This window comes from Phalacrocorax aristotelis, chromosome 8 (assembly GCF_949628215.1).
Source record: "Phalacrocorax aristotelis chromosome 8, bGulAri2.1, whole genome shotgun sequence".
Lineage (NCBI taxonomy): Eukaryota > Metazoa > Chordata > Aves > Suliformes > Phalacrocoracidae > Phalacrocorax > Phalacrocorax aristotelis.
In genome coordinates this window covers 26,630,881-26,651,156 of record NC_134283.1, presented here as the reverse complement: position 1 = coordinate 26,651,156, position 20,276 = coordinate 26,630,881, and the positions used below count along the sequence as shown (strand labels likewise).

General features: G+C 38.0%; 1 long non-coding RNA gene across 8 annotated transcripts in view; it reads left to right on the top strand.

Moving 5' to 3' along the window:
• LOC142061278 (uncharacterized) overlaps positions 1-20,276 on the top strand; it is a 346,726-nt gene that overhangs the window by 170,678 nt on the left and 155,772 nt on the right. For all 8 annotated transcript variants that reach the window (XR_012662094.1, XR_012662097.1, XR_012662095.1 and 5 more), the window contains one exon: positions 7,322-7,472. This is a non-coding gene — a long non-coding RNA (uncharacterized LOC142061278). The remainder of the gene's footprint in view (positions 1-7,321; positions 7,473-20,276) is intronic.

Here is a 20,276-nt window from a genome sequence, read left to right as displayed (position 1 = left end):
CTGCCTCCCTCCGCCGGCCAGCTCCTCCCAGTTACATACTGGGCATGGTGTTACATGATATGGAATATCCCTTTGGTCAGTTTGAATCCACTCTCTTGGCTGTGCCCCCTCCCCTCCCGGCTTCTTGTGCACCTGGCAGACCATGGGAAGCTGGAAAAGTCCTTGACTAGCACAAGCCCTACCCAGCAACAACCAAAACATCTGTGTGTTATCTCAACATTGTTTTCATACTACGTCCAAAGCACAGCACTGTGCCAGCTGCAGTGAAGAAAATTACCTCTATCCCAGCTAAAACCATGACAATTGCCTATTGTGATTTTACTGCCCAAGAAAGAGCAAAAAGTCCCAGATTGTAAAAATTCAGACTTTGTAAACGCTTTTTTCCCCCCAGTGGTACACTTTGATTTGTTTTGGAGTTTGCACTGGTGTTAGCTGGGAATATAAATTCCAAAGACACTTGTGCAACAAATTACTAATGTAAGTCATAGTTGCTTCACTGTGTTTCCTTTTTGTTTTCTCTTGGCTAGAGGTCATGCAAAACACTATTTCATAGGATAAGCCCAAGCTTTTTTTCAATCGCAGTGACAGTTTTTGCTAAGAGAGAAAACTGTAGGTAATCTGTTACATTTCAGGTGGCACAAAATCAGTAACCTGTATAACTGTTAAGAGAGATCACCAGGGATGCTAGCATATTCTGCTTGCGCAATGTAAGTAGCTGACTAGGGGATATTCTTTCAATATATCCTTCTGAATGTCACACACAAAAACTGATGCACTGTTCCAGGTATATGTAGAAAGATCAGTAGCTTCTTGAGAAGAACCTCTAAAATTCTAAAAACAAAGCAGAAGGAAGGAAATAGCACAGACATAACTAAGTCAGTCCAGAGGAGAACATGAGACCAACATTTTCTCTGTAGTTTTTCAAGAACCACTTTTTACCAAACTCATTGCAGATGATAATTTAGTCCCATGCAGAAATAGAAGGTTGGATTTTTGCAGCAGAAGGGATTAAAGGTTTGTCAATAAGAGTAGAATAAGAAAAATAGACTTGGAAGCTAAGGGAAGATTGTTCAGCCTGGGTGAAACTAGAACGCATCACAAAATTATATTCCTCTCTTATGGAGGTCCTATCAGAAATAACTTTCCTGATTTTTATTCTTATAAAGTCTTGATTAATTTCATTATATTTGTTACGTGGCTTTCCTTTTTTATAAGTTTTCAGAGTATAAAGCCATATTTCTGCTGATATAAAATAATAATTTATTTGACATGTACAAGGTGGACGAATAAGTAGTTCAGTACTATAGCTACAAAAGACTTCTAGAGCAGTAGGACATATTAAACTTTACTCCAGTTACATCAAATCAGGTGATGTGACTAAAGTTAAACCTGCTTTTGAAACAGGTTTGACCCACTGATGCAGTGAGACAAAAACTGGACAGCCAGCGTGAAAGAGTGTATGCCCTTTGCATGCTGTAAACAGGTTTCCCCCCTCATTTTCAGTACTACGTTAATGAAGCAGAAGCAAAATGAACAGTTGTACATATGCAATATGAATCTGATAAGTTTTCCCATATCTTCATATGCACTTTAACTTGAATTCTGTATGCTATTGCAGATTGCCTCCTTTCTTTAGGCGATTCATTTTTTTTATCAAAGGTTTTATAGCTAATCCTTGTTTATCAAAAGAAAGCATCTTCGATCACAACTCATTTAGGCTTTCATCCTTTTAGATACATCACCCATATTCTGAAATACAGAAAATCAATATGTAATATGTGAAAGATTTGCTTGTGGTAAAAGGTCAAGAAAAATAATTTTTCTCCTAGTTATTGACATAAATACTTGGAGGTGAAATATTTTTCACGGTGTTTTGTGTCACACTTGAAGTCACATTGTGTGATATAATAATCAATAAACACCACAATGATAATAATTTCATTTTGTCTGTATCAGTGCTTATGAACATTACTGATAAATCTTCCTTTGGCTGCTACAAGGTTGGTTAGCTGTGGTTACCAAACAGAATGCTTTATTCTGCAAGCATTTTCTATTTCAATCCAAAATGAAAATGTTGAAAGCATGTTTTAATTTAAAGTAGAAAGATATAATGCATTTTTTCCAACTGATAAGACTCAGTGCAGAAATAAAAGGTGCAAATTTTGCTCTAAGAGAAAAATAATCTCACAGTTTGGGTTTTTTTAAAATTTTTTTTTACCTGTGAGAAAGCTAATGTCAAGCATTCACTGTGCTTGAGAAACTTGGGTTCTCTGAAGCACACTGTGAGATCTGAGATACATACCAATTGTGGAATAAATCATACAAATTGTTGTTGAATTGTAGAGAATGCCAATCTGCTTCAAAAAGGACGGAGGGTTTTAAGAAGTGTTGTTAGGTGAATGTAGTGGCAATGTACTCATATTTGTGGAGAGACTGAGGAATTCTGCAAAAAACTTTGCTGTGTTCTTCAGAAAAGGATCTCAGAAAACTCCCCCCAAAACCTTATGTATTTTAGTGGTCATTACTTCAGTTTGTTCTTACATTTTACATACTGGAAATCAAAATAAGTTAATGAAACTTTTATGATTTTTCTTTTTCTTTTTTAATTCTTTTTTAGAAAAAAAGAGCAGGCAGTTGTACAGTGCTCTAAACTGCCAGGGTTAATATGACACCGTTAGTCTGACATTGGCTGTTAAAGCCATAATAATGCGGCTGTTGATTCTGTAACTATTAAAAACCTATGCATTAGGAATTTACTTGATATTGTTTCCTTATTGAAAACTGTGTAATGAAAAATTACTCATGGATAGTCCACTGAGCAAGCCTGTGTTTTTTCTGTATAATATTCTGACTTTTCTAGTATAATTTAATTTAATCTCTTATTTTAAGAAGGCATATATATAAACAAATGATCTGTACAAACCATTCAAGGCAGTTGTCATAGAATTAAAGAATAATTTGTGTTGGAAGGGACCTTTAAAGGTCATCTCTAAACTGGAAGAGACTAAGCAAAGTTATTAAATCATGCAGAGAATACTGCTTGAATTATGCATTTCTAAAATGGAAAGCATTATAATTACTTTACTCAGGTATTTTAATATCTGGATCATAAAAATGAACCTATTTTATTCTGCTTTATTTTGTAGATTTTACTGAAAACGACGTTGAAAACTAAGCTCATGGTACTGGCTGCAGGCTGTTACAATAAGGTTTCAAATAAACTCTGGAAACGCATTAGAGTATGGTAGGATGCACTTTGAGTGCTCCAGCCTCTCAGAGCAGTGAAGCAGTAGGCCAAAATTCAGTCCTGAAGACTGCTCGGAGATTGAATGCAAGGAGAATATTGTTTCTTATCTACAGGCAGAGATTCAATCTCATATAACTTCCGACTTCTGCATACAGATATCTGAATCTTAGCTAGATTTCTTTTGAAATTGCTGAAGAGAAATAGGCACTTCTAGGGTGTGATTCATCAGACCTATTTTTGTTCTGGTTTTTTTTTTTTTTCTTTTTTTCAGGAAAAGATTCAGTAACTATTGTAGCATTCTGAGCTGGGTGAAATGACAGATTTTGCCCCCTAGGAAGTAAAGATATTTCAAGCTGTGTTCTTCTGTGGGAATTTTTTGATGAATAATTTGAGTTTAAGCAACCTGCTGCTCTCTTCCTGTTTGAACTAGAACTTTCAAAGTGGGCTAACCATTTGAATCTGTAATGGTAGGTTTTATGAGTAACCCATAAAGAATTTTGTGGTTAAAATCTATGAACATGCAATATTATAACTTACCATCACATTAAAACTTCTCTCCTTCACTGAAAGACTATGAAGCCTGATAAAAGAGTAAGAAGAACAGAAATCACATTGACGTTTAAGCCAAAAGATAATTACTTGCTAGTAATTAAAATAAAATCTCATTCAATTGATTTCCTGAAATTTGTTGATCAGAAGCCTGTTATTACAATATCAAAGTGGTACCTCACATCTTATACTATTTCTCTTTTTCCTCAGTGCTGGTCATGCAAGAGTTGTTAAATTATCTCAAGCTTTCCTGTAAATAGAGTTGATGTCCAAAGTGTTGTCATGTGTACTGGTTTTGTCTGGGATAGAGTTAATTTTCTCCACATTAGCTAGTATGGGGCTGTGTTTTGGATTTCTGCTGGAAACAGTGTTGATAACCCAGGGATGGTTTCCTTCCTGCTGAGCAGGGCTTACACAGAGCCAAGACCTTTCCTGCCCCTCACCCCACCCCACCAGCAAGGGGCTGGGGGGCACGAGGGGTTGGGAGGGGACGCAGTCAGGACAGCTGACCCCAACTGACCCAAGGGGTGTCCCACACCATATGGCGTCATGTTCAGGAATAAAAAACAGAGAGGAAGGAGTTGAAGGAGGTTAGCCATTTTTTGCCTGGGAACTGACTGGACATTGGTGTACCCATAGAAGGTGATGAGTAACTGCCTTTGCAGGACTCGTTTTCTTTTGTTTTCTTTCTCTCTTCTTGCACTTCTCCTTTGGTTATTACACAACTTTTATCTTGACCCACAAGTTTTCTTGCTTATACTCTTCCTTTGCTCTTCCCCAATCCCACTCTGGTGTGGGGGATGGAAGGGCAAGTGAGCGGCCATTGTGGTGCTTGGCTGTCTACCAGGGTTAACCTATATCATGCAAAGTGATTTGCTACCTTTTTCATATTTATGATAATTCTCTAGCACATCTTAATTTCTGACATGAGTTCCTTTGGGTGTTGATGACTGCTTCACTCTTAAAGTTTGTATTTTGAAAAACTTATTTCATTTTTCAGCTATTTAGGATGAAAGCCATCATTCACGTATCTATGTGTGCACATGTATGTATAAGATAAAATTATTAAAGGATTCAAACTTGTACTAGAATGCTAAATGATATTCAGATGATGTTTTATTTTACTGATCATCGGACAATCAGAATTTTGTGTTTTGAATTCCTTAAAGCTAGGTGTATATCAAATTTCTTCCTATGGATACATTGGAACATGTAATATCTTCAGGTATTTATTCAGTGTATTTGGATATAACTTCAATGTACAACGAGTGTACTGATGCCCAAATCTAAATTAATTTACCTTATGATTCCTGCTAACTTCTCGGTGATTCTTACTGACTTCAGTGAACTTTGTTTTTTTCTGATAGCTTGTGCAGGAAAAAGTTATCAAGAAAGTTATCAAGATCAGTTTTAGTTTAGTGCATTGCTAGCTATTTTTTAAGGTAATAGGTTAGGACAAAAAGAAGTGGTATGACTAGATCCACACTGTCCCTAAAGGAATACATGGGAACATTTTGTGAACTTAAATATATTACATCAAATGAAATAAAAAGGCATATGAGTGCTGAAAGTTCATCCATTTTGTTCTGTCCTGCTATGGCACAGGCAACTCATGCACACTAGTGCAGCACTGCAGCTTCCCTCCAGGTTCGTGGTTCTGTATGCGAGATACATAGACCAAAGTGAAGTCGATGCACTGAGCACCAGGGAATGCCTGTGTATCTTTTCACAGCTGCATCTTGGCACAACATCCCCTTCTCTGAACCCAGGCCCATTGGGCTGGGCAAGAGGGAACGCTACTCCCAGCAGCTGCACAGCTGTGCTATTCCTATTAAGTCTATATCCATCCCTGCAGGGGAGAGGCCATGGAATTTTACAAAAGACGTACCTAAATCCCCTAGTCTGCTATTGCAGATATCAGCTGTTATCTTTATTTTTGTTCATCCTTGACTTTTTTCCCCACCTTTCTTTACGGGCTATCTCATTGTATGTATTTGTCTATTTTGGCCATGGCTTAAGGCCAGAATTGAATCTTACTGTTGTTTCTCTGCAATATGTCATATAAATATATGCTATATAGGTGAATATATACACCAACTCGATTATGCTTATCATTTCTCTTTTTCTAACCAGGAAAACACTGTGATCTCCTTAGAATTTTTCTATTTCTGAGCTGAATATATTAGGAAAGAATGACCGAATGCTCATGTCTATATCACACTAATTTCTGATTATTACCAGAGGCGCGAGAGCTAGGGAGATATTTCCTGGTGAGCAGACATGTGAGTCGAGAGGAGTTTAATTAACCAGCATGGAGAAACTGCAGGAGGAGAAAATACATCCTGTGGCAGATAGAAAGTAAGCAAGATCAATTTGTGTTTGTACTGCAGTATCACCCACATAGTATTGCTGCTAACAGGGAAAAGGGCCACAGTCATACTGAGAAGATCCATAAGTGGAAAGACCCAGAACACATGCATAGTACAAAGAAGAATGTTCACTTAAGACTAAGATGTTTCTGTGACCTCTAGCAAAATCTCAAGACCTTCTGAGATTTTTTTACAACTAATACTGATTCTAGGTTGGTTAAAAAAATGAGTAGAAGCAAAGAAACTCTGGGAATCTTATATCTTGTTCATATGAAAATATATAGAATAATTGAAATGAAGGAGTTGGGAAATTTAAATACAGAAAATGAACAATAATGCAGTAAATTAATCCCAGAAAAAAGGTAATGTTATCCCTCTACAAAGTGATGCAGCACTGTAAAATTTAGCTGCTTAAGTATATTTTTTGATAAGAGACATATTTCTGTTTATCAGAAGTATTATTTATTCTAGTAAAATGTACTATGGAAACCTGCATCCAGTGCAAAATTGCACTGGTTTTCTGCAGTTTCTGGTAGCTCTTAAGCAGAGCATCTATTTACTCACTAACATCAATATTAAAGTTCAGAAACACATTAAGCTGTTCATGTAGGTATTTTTAATTAGGTAGCTAATTAGTTAAAAATTGACCTAAGAAGGGTCATATTTGGGGAACTTATTGATCTGTTCTTTATTCCCTGTCCAATAGCTAAACCCTATGACTAATAATAGGAGTGTCAGATTAAATATTTTGAGAAAAAAACCCAAAACATTTTCAGTAGTGAAACAAGCCAGTTCCTGACAGCCAGTAGATGTCATTCTATCTCTATTTTAATGCTGGTTCCTACTGTTCTCATGATATTTTTCCAGATCACAAATTGCAGGAGGGAATGGGGGGAAACATTTATGTTACAGTTCCTTCTGATTAATGCACAAGTTTATATCTTTCTTTTCAGTGATGTAAGGTGTCAGAGTGTGCAATTGGAACTTTTTGATGCAACTGAGGCTGACAAGCTATTGTCTTTCAGTCACTCATCCATTAGCACTATTTTATTTATTTATTTATTTGTACAAGGGATTTGTAAGCTTTGCGGTCTGCATGGTTTTCCTTTCTTTCCTTTCTTTTTTCTTTACAATTTCCTTTCAGTTTTCTGAACAGGTTTGCTTGATGCTGTTCCTGTAGTTCTTTTCCTATAATTTCTCAAGATGTCAAGGTCACATGCAAGAAGAGGGTTGTAACCTTGGGGAAACAAATGGACTCCTGCCCAGAGTCACACAAGACAATGGTCTGACACCACACGGAAAGAAAGGTTTGTTATTTGTTTTCTGAATAACCTTATTGTTAACTAGAACCCAAGCACAGAGCCCTGCTGACAAATGTAGCAAATACCAAGAATTTAATCTGTGGTAAGGATTTTGCAGTCTTGCTAAGCTAAGCAATTTGAAATTAGTCATTTCATTTCTGTCTGCAAATACACAGTGACTGTCTTGAGGATTGTGTGGGCAGAGGAGCAAAACATTGAGACTATGAGGAGACTGAATTGCACTACCTTTTTAATGCTCACAACAGCATGTTTTAGTGAAAGTAGGAGGAAACCAGACAAGCAATTCACTTCTATAGCTGGAGTAGTTCAGGTGGCAGGACTATCGAGCTGACATTTTTAAAAATACTGAACTATTATTTGTGCTCTTTGGCGGCTGTTGTTTCACCTGGTCCTGTGGGGTCACATGGGGACCCCATGTGTTTTGTTAGCCATTGAGCTGAGGCAGATGCTCTCCAAAGTGCATTAACTATGCTTCAGCACAGAACTCGCAATCTGTGGTCCTAGAGGAGCAGTGAGTCTAGCCCTTTCAGACTCACTGAAATACCTGGCTTTCTGCAGAATCAATAACAAGAACATGAACAGGTGAAAGACAGCCCTAACAGGTGAACTTTAAGATGGGAGAATCTTAATTGACTTTACAAAAGTAAGGTTTTCAGTGAGGGTGGAAGAATACAGGAGCTATAAAATCCTCACAGAGATATGTTATTTAAAGCATTTCTGTCTCACCTCTCCTTAAAGGGCTTACAATATGCATTACCTTTGAACACAAAATGTTGGGCTAAATGGCAGGCTTAGTATCTTGGCTTGGGTCTTAACAATGCTCTTGCAATTTCTCTCCTGGTAGTCATTGAAGTGTAATCAGGTGCGTGGTGGTGGCACGAATTAATCTTCTAGTGCTCAGAAGGAATCCAATTCTCTGTGTGTGTTCTGGGTAACATTTGCAGGAGTAACAGTTACAAACTACTGGTCTGTGTCTGGCTGTTCCTATTGCACCTGGGGCTCTGTGACAACCCATGCTAGTTTCCCACATACGTTAATACCACGCTAATATCACAGTAGTACTGCACCCTTACTGGAAAAAATTTGACATGGCCAAGTTGCATTTTGTCTGGATATTGGAGTTGTGATCTTTGATGATTTTTCATCATTGTGAATTACCGTCTTAAAAAAATCAGGCATTAAAGCTAACAGGGATATAGGGTGCAGTAAACCACAAGTGTTCATGCTACTGTGTGTCTTATTATCATATTAATTATATTAATGGCAAAAAATCACAGTAAAGTGCTACTCAGTTGCAGAAGGAAAAAGAATAACAAATCCATGGTCAGCAAGTGATACAAAAACAAGGAAAAGAGTGACTGATAGTGTTTTTACAGGTAGTGACCAGCAAAATGTCTGGCTACTGAAGAATATCGTAATCTTAGTACTGTTTGCAAAGCTGAGAAAATCAGTTATATAAGTAAACACTACTTGTTTCTGCCTGTCTAAAGAGGAACAAACATATAAAGGAGCTAAGTGTGATGGGGAAGGTAAAAACAACTGAAGAAAATACAGATGCTACGAATAGAAGGCATCAAGTGCTAGTCAGTTTAAATCTATCTTGTACGGCTACAAGGAAGAGCATGGAACCAAATCACTCACAGCCTCACAAGGAAATAAGAGAAAGGCTCAGGAAATGGGGGTTGTGGCAAAGGGTCTAAAGGATGAAAGATGTTAAAGCTCAGCTGTCTGGACAGAGGGCAAAGCTTTTGTTGCTTTGCGGTACGCGTCTGTACACTTTTTGCTGAATTCTGCGCATTTTTACTCACAGCACCAAAAATAATGAAATTGCATCTTACCTTTTAAGCTGTGACTCACTTCACTGAAGGGTCACTGCCCAGACAGTGTGAATGTGCCCAGCAGACATAGAATACCAAAAGAGAATTTACATCATGACTGTGTCGTGACAAAGGAAAATGTAAAGATCACGGCTTCTCAGGGGGATGCTAGTAGGGATCCTTTCGATCTGTGCCGAAAGAACATTATTCAAAATTCATACTAGCATGTGATTTGTGACTGACAAAATCCTTGGTACTGTATGTCTACTCATCAACTGGAGTATGCTGTATCCCATTGCTGTGTGGATCAGAAAAAGGCTGAAAGAGGAAAAGGTTGAGAAGAGCAAGGAAAAGGTCCACAAGTTGCAAAACAAAGAAGGGAAACCTCTAATAATTTCTGAATTCCTCCTCTTCTCCCACATGAATCACGCAACGCAACACTGAGTTTGTGTGCAGACTCAGGGGCGAGGGAGGGGAAGACATGCAGATATTTTTGCTTTAATCTGTCACCTAACCCCATTAATAAGGCAGAATAAATTGGATTCACAGAATTTGGCAGTCTGACTGTGATGGTATCAGAGCAATCTTTAGTGTAAAATGTAAGAACTAGGTGCTTAGAGAGAGGATGACTGTTCAGCTGCTTTTTCACGGAATTGTGAACCTGGCAGCACAGCAGGCCACATCCTCTTCACATTGCACCTCCTGCATTCCCCCATTCCTGTAAGGACCATCAGGGCATCAGTGCTAAAGATGTGCCTGCTCCACGTAGCCGTGGGTCAGCTCAGTCTGAAATACTTAAGAGGAAAGAAAAAAAGACCTGCAGTAGGCTTCCTCAGAAAGCTGCCTTCCTGCAGAATCTGCCACACAGGGGTTTCTTTGACTTCTGAGGAGAGGCCACAGGGAAGGAAAGAGACTGGCTAGAGGGGCTCCTGCTTCTCTTACCCCTTTCTCTCTTTGATTTTTCACTGAACTTACACTGAAGTGGACTTCACAGGTTTTCAGATATGCCCAGTTTGTTCTCTTCTGTACATGTGGGAGAGTATGCAATATTTATAGATGATAACAACCTACTAATGCATCCCACTGTGTACTTCAATCATTGTGTCCCATGATTCTGCTAAAGGAAAAAATTGAGTTGGTGCCTTCATTTGTGCTGTGAATATGATCCATCTTTTATCTGTGTCTGGGCTTTTACTGCAGTAATTAGTTCCCATACACTATTTGCAAATTTGAAAGGATGATATTTTGTGATTCTTTCTTTGCTTTATCTTTCTGCATATTTAGACAGGAAATATATGTCATCAGCTGTGGATACAGATGTTACAGTAAGACAGGTGACTCTGTCTTACTGTGCACTGTGGTGCATAGATGTCTTAGTTACAAATGCTCTGTGGTTTGTAGGTCCTACTCCTCCAAAGCTGGTGCTTTCCAAAAGCACAGAGAATTAACCTTTGGTCATCTCTCTTCCTCTCTTTCTGACTGTAGAGTAGACGGGTTATAATCCTCATACAAAATTCCTTAACATGGGAATTTCATTATTTTATGTATATCACCAAATCAAAGCAAGCCTTCCATTCACCTCTCTCCCCCTTTCCACTTCCTTCTTTTTTTTTAATACAACTGATGTGATTAGACTTCTGTTAGGGAAACACCATTACACCAGATAAAGATCTTGTCCTTTCTAAAGTGTTTGTTCTCAGTTCAACATAGATGTGCTATGTTGTACTTCATCATGTGAAAACTCCTTCTTCATATCAGTAAGACTGAATCACTATTGTATGTGTCCAGTGGCAACACAGTAGATTGCTACGAGGGACAGATTCCTCATTTCAGTTCACTCAGTGAAAGTCAAAACCAGGCCCTGCATGTTAACTACCACTGGTTTTGTTTGGTTGTTTTGTTTTTCCATTAAGAGATGATGTATTTGGAATAAGTAGTCTTCCCCAATACTTGTCATGCTGCCTAGCTTCACCTGGTCCTATATGACTCTTTACCAAATGCAGATAACCAAAAAAGGGATCTACTCACATTTTAATATTTTATTATTTACTTTATTCTTATTTCTTAGAAGTCAAGGAAATTTTATGTGTTTCTCTGTGTAGTTCTTTAGCTTTTTCTGATGCACTAGAATTATAATTTAAATGGGTAAAAGGTATATGATTTTGGGGGTAAATAACTTACCGTTATTTTAGGTAGAGTTTAAATGCTGTGAAAGAAAGAATTTTGGAATACTCCTACAAGTGTTGCTCATTTATTGGAAAGATATAAAGAATAAGCATTTGAGGTTCTTGTTTTGTTTGTTCCTTAGATAATTTTGAATCTGATTGGTAATCTATTAGTTATATTGTGCAGGTTTTATACCTAAAATGTCAATTGCAATAAATAGGTTTTGTTTTGCTCATTTCTTTTATGAGGAGAAATGCAGTAGCCTTCCAAGGTTCGTTCTTTTTTTAGCTATGTTTTTTTCTATATATAAGTAACCTGAAGAAATTACACCATTCACATGTTCAGTTAAAAAAAAAAAAAAAGCTCATTTAAAATCAGCTGTCTTCTAGTTTTGGTCACAGGCTGGTTGTGGATATAAGAATATTCGGTATATAATAAAATACCTGTAAGGACCAGTAGCTATTCAAAATGACTCTGCTTGGAATAAGCAACAGAAAGGTCACATTTGAGATAATAAATATTCATGTAATTAGGTTATATGCAGCTACACAGAATACAATAGCTCCAATCACCATAAGTGATTGGAGTGTTTTCATCAAATTCAGTGATGAAGGAGAGACGAAGGATATTGCCAAGCGGAATGTGTTCTTTGAATACCCCATGGTAGTTGTTAAGAGTGGCTGTTCAGACTGCTGGGATCATTTAAATCTGTTTGGCAAACCTTGCTTTCCTCTTGTCTTTTGTGTAGTGTTGTCAGTACTCCTTGGCAAAACGTGGGTAAAGTTGTTCCCATTCAGCAGCTTTTTACATCTTTTTGGTATTAGAAAAGATATCTGTATGTGGCACAATACAGTAAAGCATTAATCTGCTTTTACAGTTTTCATTAGAGAAACAAGTCAGGTAAATTAGTCACAACTTTCCTCTGTGCAACAGCAATGCTACCTGTATTCCTCTCCTTTCTTCCTTTTTTGTAAAGGTTAAGGTATTAGTGCTAGTATCTTGCCTAAGGTCCATTTTAAATTATTACTTTCTGCTTCTTAAATTCCTTCTGAAGTTTCAGCAGGATTCATCTCTAGTCCTAAACTGTTGTGTCATATGTAACAGTGCACAGCAGTATCAGTCCAAAAGATCTCTGATTTGTAGTGATGCTGGTTTCTAATGTATAGGCTACAAAATACAACATTATTATTCACCACATGTATTCATTTATCTTACACTGCATTACAGTAGTTTAAGCTGCAAGCTTAGCTCTGCAGGCAAGATACCACGCAGGGAGATGGACAGTCCCATGGGGCTCTCCCTACATTTACGCTGTCTGAGGAAAAGCCTGATGTTCAGCACTTGGAGTGATGGGAAGTTTTGCCTAAAACAGCTAATTTGCTTATCAGCTTGCAATGCAAAATTGCAAATATTTTATAGAAGAAAAAATCCTGAGCAAGGGGATTTGGTAGACATGTTCAAACATGCCTAAAAATACAGCAAAATTAAGTACTTTGCATAAATATACAGCTGCTCCTTCCTGGGATGAATAGAGAAGTGTTCTATCCAAGGCAGTCTGCTGCCAGTGAACGTTACTGCGGGAGTAACATTACTGCCTATGGCTGTGTTAAACTTTGCACTAATGTGTAAAAGAACACCTGAGAATCTGGGACCTGGATTTTATTATCCTTCTTGGTACCTGTTTTCTAGACAGTAATGGTGCATTACAGAAAGGTGCATGTGAGGTATGTTAGTTACCTATCTGCAGTCAGGAATCGGACTAAGGGCAGAAGGAATCAGGCCCTCAGTACTGCACCACACATACTCCATATATTGTCCTGTCTAGAAGCAGCCTAACTGTGGCAGCCAAAGGCTGTTTACAGTGCTCTAACAGGCAAAAAATCCTCCAGAATCAGGAAGGCACAAAGGAAGTTTACATATTGTGTTTCAAACACACCATGACTGAGATCTGATACTTTGCTCGTAAAGCACAAGAGGATGAGGACTGTGATCCAAGTAGGAAAGTGAAGGAACTGGTAACAGGATTGGAAAGGAGTTTTTGAACCAACCAGGCAATGACTGCTGCACCTGTGCCTGCTCAGGCAGACTTGCCATCATTGCAGGGTGTGGGAGATAAATGCGTCACCCCTGAAAGGTTAGGAGAGAGAAGATATGTGGCTGGTTGTGCTTGCCTTCAGCACATACGGCATTTAAAAAAGCCATGAAAAAAATTTATGTTTTGGTTTATTGGACATACGTAAACTTGATTAAAAAAGTTTCTCATCACACAATGAAAAATGCTAAATGAGGTAGAAATTTTTCATATTCACTTATCTAGAGGCAGTGATACCTTTAAATTTAATCTTGTTCTACAATATGGGAATATGAAGAAATTCTAGTTTCTGCTTCAGGGTGAGAGACTGTTGACTTGGATGGAACTTGAGCTATTTTTTTAGACAAATTTCTACCTGTAACTGTGTAGATTTCCAATTAGAATCAGATTATAGCTTCTTTAGTTGTTTTCTGCTCTTAGAAGTGTGAATGAATTTAAAATCTACAGTGATTATGTCTTCTCATCTAGTGTTTTTTTATTTTCTTAAAAACAAAGCAGAATGAGAAACCATGGAATACATCATCATGCATATTTAATTCAAAGACTACTTGCTCCTGCTTGGCTAAAACTAATAGACCACAGAATATACTAAGAAAAAATTTCTTTCTGTATTGTTCTCATGCTGAATTTTGATTAAGGTTTCATAAAAACCATTAGAATCCTCCTGTCTCATCCTCAATAACTGCAACAATTAGTTGATATTAGGGGCCCAGAAAGTCTGGTGACTGTTAGGGAGATCAAATTCAACCTCCTCAGAAAGTGTTTACCACTTTCTTTTTTTCACTGTCATTCCTGAATGACCTGATCAGCTAATTTTGTTACATTTTAGCTTGTTTTAACTGAATTTGTATTTTCTTTGTAATTATATGTGTAATTATTATTTTTTATATTATCTTGAAAATGAGGAGATGGAGGTTCTCAGGAAGAGTAGTTGATTCCTGAAGGACCTGGGGTTGTTGGCTGACAGCCAGCTGAACATGAGCCAGCAGTGTGCCCAGGTGGCCAAGAAGGCCAATGGCATCCTGGCTTGTATCAGGAGTAGTGTGGCCAGCAGGAGCAGGGCGGTGATCGTGCCCCTGTACTGGGCACTGGTGAGGCCACACCTCGAGTACTGTGTTCAGTTTGGGGCCCCTCACTACAAGAAGGACATTGAGTTGCTGGAGCGTGTCCAGAGAAGGGAAACGAAGCTGGTGAAGGGTCTAGAGAGCAGGTCTTATGAGGAGAGGTTGAGGGAACTGGGGTTGTTTAGCCTGGAGAGGAGGAGTCTGAGGGGAGACCTTATCGCTCTCTACAACTACCTGAAAGTGAGGTGGGTGTTGGGCTCTTCTCCCAAGTTACTAGTGATAGAATGAGAGGAAACGGCTACAAGCTGCATCAGGGGAGGTTTAGATTGGATATTAGGAAAAATTTCTTCACTGAAAGTGTTTGGGCATTGGAACAGGCTGCCCAGAGAGGTGGTGGAGTCACCATCCCTAGAAGTATTTAAAAGACATGTAGACATGACACTTCAGGGCATGGTTTAGGATGTATGGTAGTGTTGGGTTGACGGTTGGACTTGATGATCCTAGAGGTCTTTTCCAACCTTAATGATTCTATGATTCTGTGATTTTAGGATGGAAACCTAACCATCAGTTGTTTACTTAATGGTATTTTGTAACTATGGAATTCAGTTTATAAAGAAAAGGAAAGTCTTAGTGTTTGGGAATGTTTCTCATACGGCAACATTTACAATATTATATGGAACTCAAAAACCCAGCAGGATCTGTGCAGTGAGAGTACAATAAAATTTGGCTAGATGATGATGAATACATTATAAATAATAAAGATGAGTATATAGGGCATTTCCATCTCTACAACAGGTATGTAATAAATGCCTTTGCAAAGCTGGACAAAATAGGTGTATTGAAGAACGGAAAATATAGCATGGTTAAGATCTCAAGTTTTTCATCATATCTGTTTTGTGGTATCTCAAGGTTCAGATCTCTAACTGGAACTGAGAATGAGAAGTTTGGGCCTGTGATCCAACAGCTAAAAATGTGGCTGATTTTAAGAGCTATTTATCATCTGCTGGGCTTTTTTGAAGCTATATTCTCTATGCTAATTTGCAAATTGGTCAGCTGTATCTAACTCATCTCACTTTTTTGCCAAGATTTCATGGTGTCTATAGACCAGTAGTTTAAAATTCACATTGGTGATGAAAGAAGTGCAGAAGTAAACATGAATTAGAGTTGTTAAGAGAGGAAAGTGTTGTTAGACACAATAGGATGATGTCAGACGGAAAGAAGTTGTTATTTGTCCATGAATTCTTTCAGCACTATTCTAGAGTATGTAAATTATCTATTTGTGGACATAACTTTATGGACATCTCTTTCAAAAGGAAATAATGATCATATCCCATTTTTAATGTGCTGTTTTCAGCAGAAAACATCTAGTATGTAAACAGATATACAAAGATGAAAAAATTTCTTTAAATCTGCTATGAGAAAATAATTAATGTTTCCCATATCTTCAAATGAGATTTTTAAAGACATCTTATTACTTTAATGTTCTTAATATGTCCTTTCTACCATACTAGCTACTATTAGCAACTGTGACTTCCATTCTCTACTCAATCTAAAACCTTTGCCTATATTAGAAAAATAAGACGACATGTCCTGTCGCTCCAAAAACACTTCTCCCTGAATTTTTTGTTTGTCAGCCAGGTGGAGGTTATCCAAAGCCAAATTCATGTGGGTAGTAATTTTCTTTTGTAATAAAGGAGAAACTTCCCTAAGAGGAATCGACTCACTGAGCATGGGACTGGTATATCATTTACCTGATTGCTGAGGAATTTCATCAGCAAAAGTCTCTCTGACATGTTTCTATTTGCTTGCCTGTCTATATCTATATACATGTAGGCAACATTCCCAGAAAGTCAAGTCTAGCCATCAGAGCACTCAGAAGAGAGTGAACAGAATTTTTGCTGATGGATATTTTGTGCATTATTAAAGTTATCTCCTACTCCCAGCAGCTGAATGAAAATCTCTTTTCTCTCTCTCTTCTTCCTCTGTTAAAGATTAACTTAACTGATTACTCACTTTGTGGTTGTGCCACTTTCCTGAAGACTTCAACACTGAACATATATGTCTAAAGTGCTTTTTGAATGAAAGGGGAAAAAGTCTGGAGACAAGTAATGGCAAAAGCATCCTGATTTTCCTGGGCTGGGTTTAAGGCTTGTATTTTGGGAGAGGATGATTATTTACTATGATCTGGAGAGGGATATTTAGCTCAGACACAGGACACCAGCTAATACCAGGAATAATTAAAGAATATTCTCTTGTAGGTGTTCAGTTACCCGGTCTTTATGCATGTCTATTTAAATAGATCTGTGTTTTGTTGAGTACTGTTACAGCTTCTGCTTTCTGATAAAGGTGGTGTGCTAATCAAAGCTAGCTGCAGTGAAGGGTTGTGGGGGGAGGAAAGCTATTGGGGAACATACTCTTTATCGTGTAGGTAGTTTTGACTGTGTGTAGCAATGAAAACTGCTTTAGTCCAAAATTTAAACAGAAGAAAAAATTCCCCAAATCTTTCACCTTACTCTTGTATTTCACATAATACTCCTCATATTTCACATAAAGGGTCTAAAAACAATTTTGGGGGTTTTGAACTCTCTGAGCTGTTATGAAGTCAAAACCCAGTCCTTTTAGTGCAGAAGAGGTAAACAATATTGGGGCAGGTATTCATGTCCTGTGACTAGAATGCTGAATGGGGTATGGTTTTGGCATGTTTAGGTATGGCAGACATTTAAGAAATAAGCACTGCCAAGGTCTAATTATTGCAAAATAATTACAGCTGTTGAAGCACAGGAAGTGTCAAATGCATTCAAGAATTGCAGTTCCCTGGAGATGTGATTAGCTCACAATCACCATCCTTATCGTTCTGCTTGGAGGTTTTTTTGTGTAAGAGAAAACGACAGGATTGACAGATAAACACTGGTTTCATCTGAGTTGCAAATTGTCACAGGCTGATTCACCTGAGTAGAAAAGTGACCAACCAGTTAAGAATAGGGTCTTGTTGTGTAGAAAATCATAGAGAAATATTAGCTATTTACCTGGAAAATGGGATACAATATTCTGCAGTGCTGTATACGGAAACGTACATCAGTGATTGTGTTCACTCCTTGGCTTATAAAACACAAGAGCACAAGACTTTTTATGCAAGCCTGTGTTTCTGCTGTGTGAACTCAATATTGACCTCTGTCCCTTTGTGCATAACACTCTTGTGTAGATGCCTGTTAGCCCAGTGTACTGGAGTTTGCAAGCTCTCACTCTGGTTTGGTTTTTGGTTTTTGTTGGGGTTTTTTTTGTTTGTTTTGTTTTGTTTTTTAAAGTTGCAGTCTTTTAGCACAGAATAAAAGAATATTTAGGGTGAGGATGGAACAGAAGTTTGCTGCTTAACCTGTCAAACTTACTTGAGCTCTTCAAACTGTTGTAGCGATAGGAAGTTTCTGAGCTGAAGGCCTCCTCACATGGGGACAGTGTGGGACACCAGTAGCACATTTGAAATACTGATGATAAAGCCTTCAAATACTGATAAGAAGTTATCTCAACACAGTTATTAAGGATGTGCAGACTCTTACCCCAAGTCTTTTCCCTAGAGGGAGGAGACATTTGCAGTGAAGCAAATAACTAGTGTTCCTTGTAAGAGAAGGAAAAAGAAGCAACCGAGGGAACTGGGGGATTTCAGAGATGGTGTAGTGGAATTCCAGTTTGGGTCATTGCACTGGGAGCTCCCTGAAATTTTTCTCCTTGTTGCTAGCCTTGTAAGTAGGTATGATGTGAACTTAGAAAGCTTGAGGAAAGCACTGCTACCTTCCTGGAAGTCAGACTATGTGATGGCTGAGTTGCAAGACAAGGTGTGGGAGCAGAATGGGTCTGTGGTGCTTAGACAAAAATAATGAGGAACGTAGCAGGAAAGGATAATGATCTCCCTTATACAGTATTAGAGTTCTCAGCTTCACAAGATGTTTCCTATTGGCTAAGCAAGACAATCTGTCACCCTTCAAAACTTATTAGAAAAAAACCTCAGGGCTTTTTTGCTTGCTGTGTAGTACTAATGTGTTTTAGAGCTGTTAAATATGTTAAATTTAGTTATACTGGGTCTCCTGGATTAGCCTATGCTTCCTAAAATGTGCATAGGTGCAAGACTAAATATACTTGTGCAAATCAAAAGACTTTATAAATAGGGTGACTCAGGATTAAATTCTACCTTAAGCTTTCTGTTCTGGGTGAATATTAGTGCAAACATACCATGAAGCTCTGCGCAATCAGTGTCAAACCCTGTGCTACAAACTGCCAGATGCATGAAGTAAGAATATGTATGCACTTCATAAATTTTGTGAGAGTAGAAATTATACAAAATGCACATATGAACGGGTTTAAATTTTTGTATATAAACCCAAGGTATGGTAAGCCCCTCCTTAGACACCCCTTCTGTACCTCATCTCTGTTTTGAATAGTTATGCACAAAACCTTGTAGTAAGGGGTGTCTCTGGTGATTTAGCTGAATGCAAGAAAGGAAAATGCAGGGGATTTGTGTTAAGACCAGCTAACTCAAGTTCAGACCTTCTTTGAGTCTATAGAAACAGCATCTTACTCTGTGTTCGGAAAATAATTCTATGTATGAATTTTTGTGAATATCCACTACAGTCTACTCATTACCCAGTCTAAAATGGCCACATTGGACTGTCTGAACTCAAAAGACATATTAAACAAAATATCAGTTGTAGTCTGAATATGTTGGGGAAAACTGGACTATTAATCTTTTGTCTGTATTTTTTCCTTGTTTGATTAGGTGATAAAGGTCTGAACTCAGCAGCTGCATGAAATTTTCACTTGTATTGACGGCATTATTTTTTGTGTGAAAGAGGTTGCTATCTTCTCTAGGGACTGGTTTTCATGAGATGCTGTGTTTGTGATGCAGCAAATGCATGTTAGTTATTAAAACTCCTAGCGCTCTACGTGTGCCTCTGGAAGAAGCATGTTAGGAAAGAAGGACTGGAAAAAGCTTCATGGATCAATGAGTCACACTGCCATTGCTGTTTCATAAACTTCAGGTCAAACTTTAGAATACTTAGGATTCTATTCAGGAATGCCATTGCCCTGATGGCGAGAAACCTCCTTCTAATTTCCAGTCTCAGAGAAATCAGTATATATGCATTTCTTCATTTACCTACTTTAACCTTTAGCTTAAAGAACAGTCATATCCTCTGATAAGCTTTTCTAAGTTATTTCTCATATCATAGTCTCTTCGTTCCTCTGACAGTAACTTTTTTCTGTGCATGTTTCAGTCTCAGTTAACTTTTAAAAATATGAATAACCAGAGCTGTACTGAGCATTCCAGATATTTTGACAAAGATTAATGTTTTCCAGTCTCTCCTGGAAATGCCTGGCTTGGTTCTCTCGCTTCTCATTTACTTTTTTTGCACTTGCATCACGTTGGTGGCTCATCCTGTGACTGGTGACTAATATGCCCGAGTTTCTTTTCTCTGTCACATCTGCAATTGATGAGCTCAGAGCTTCTAGCAAAATTTCCTGTTATTAGTCCTCTAGTGAGCTGAAAGGTGCTGAGAGCTGAATGCATAAGAGTTGTCTCTGTCATGTTAGTGACCTAGATCATGTTCCTAATTTTGCTTGTAACAACTTTGTAGAACTTCTCAGTTACTTTATTTGTAAA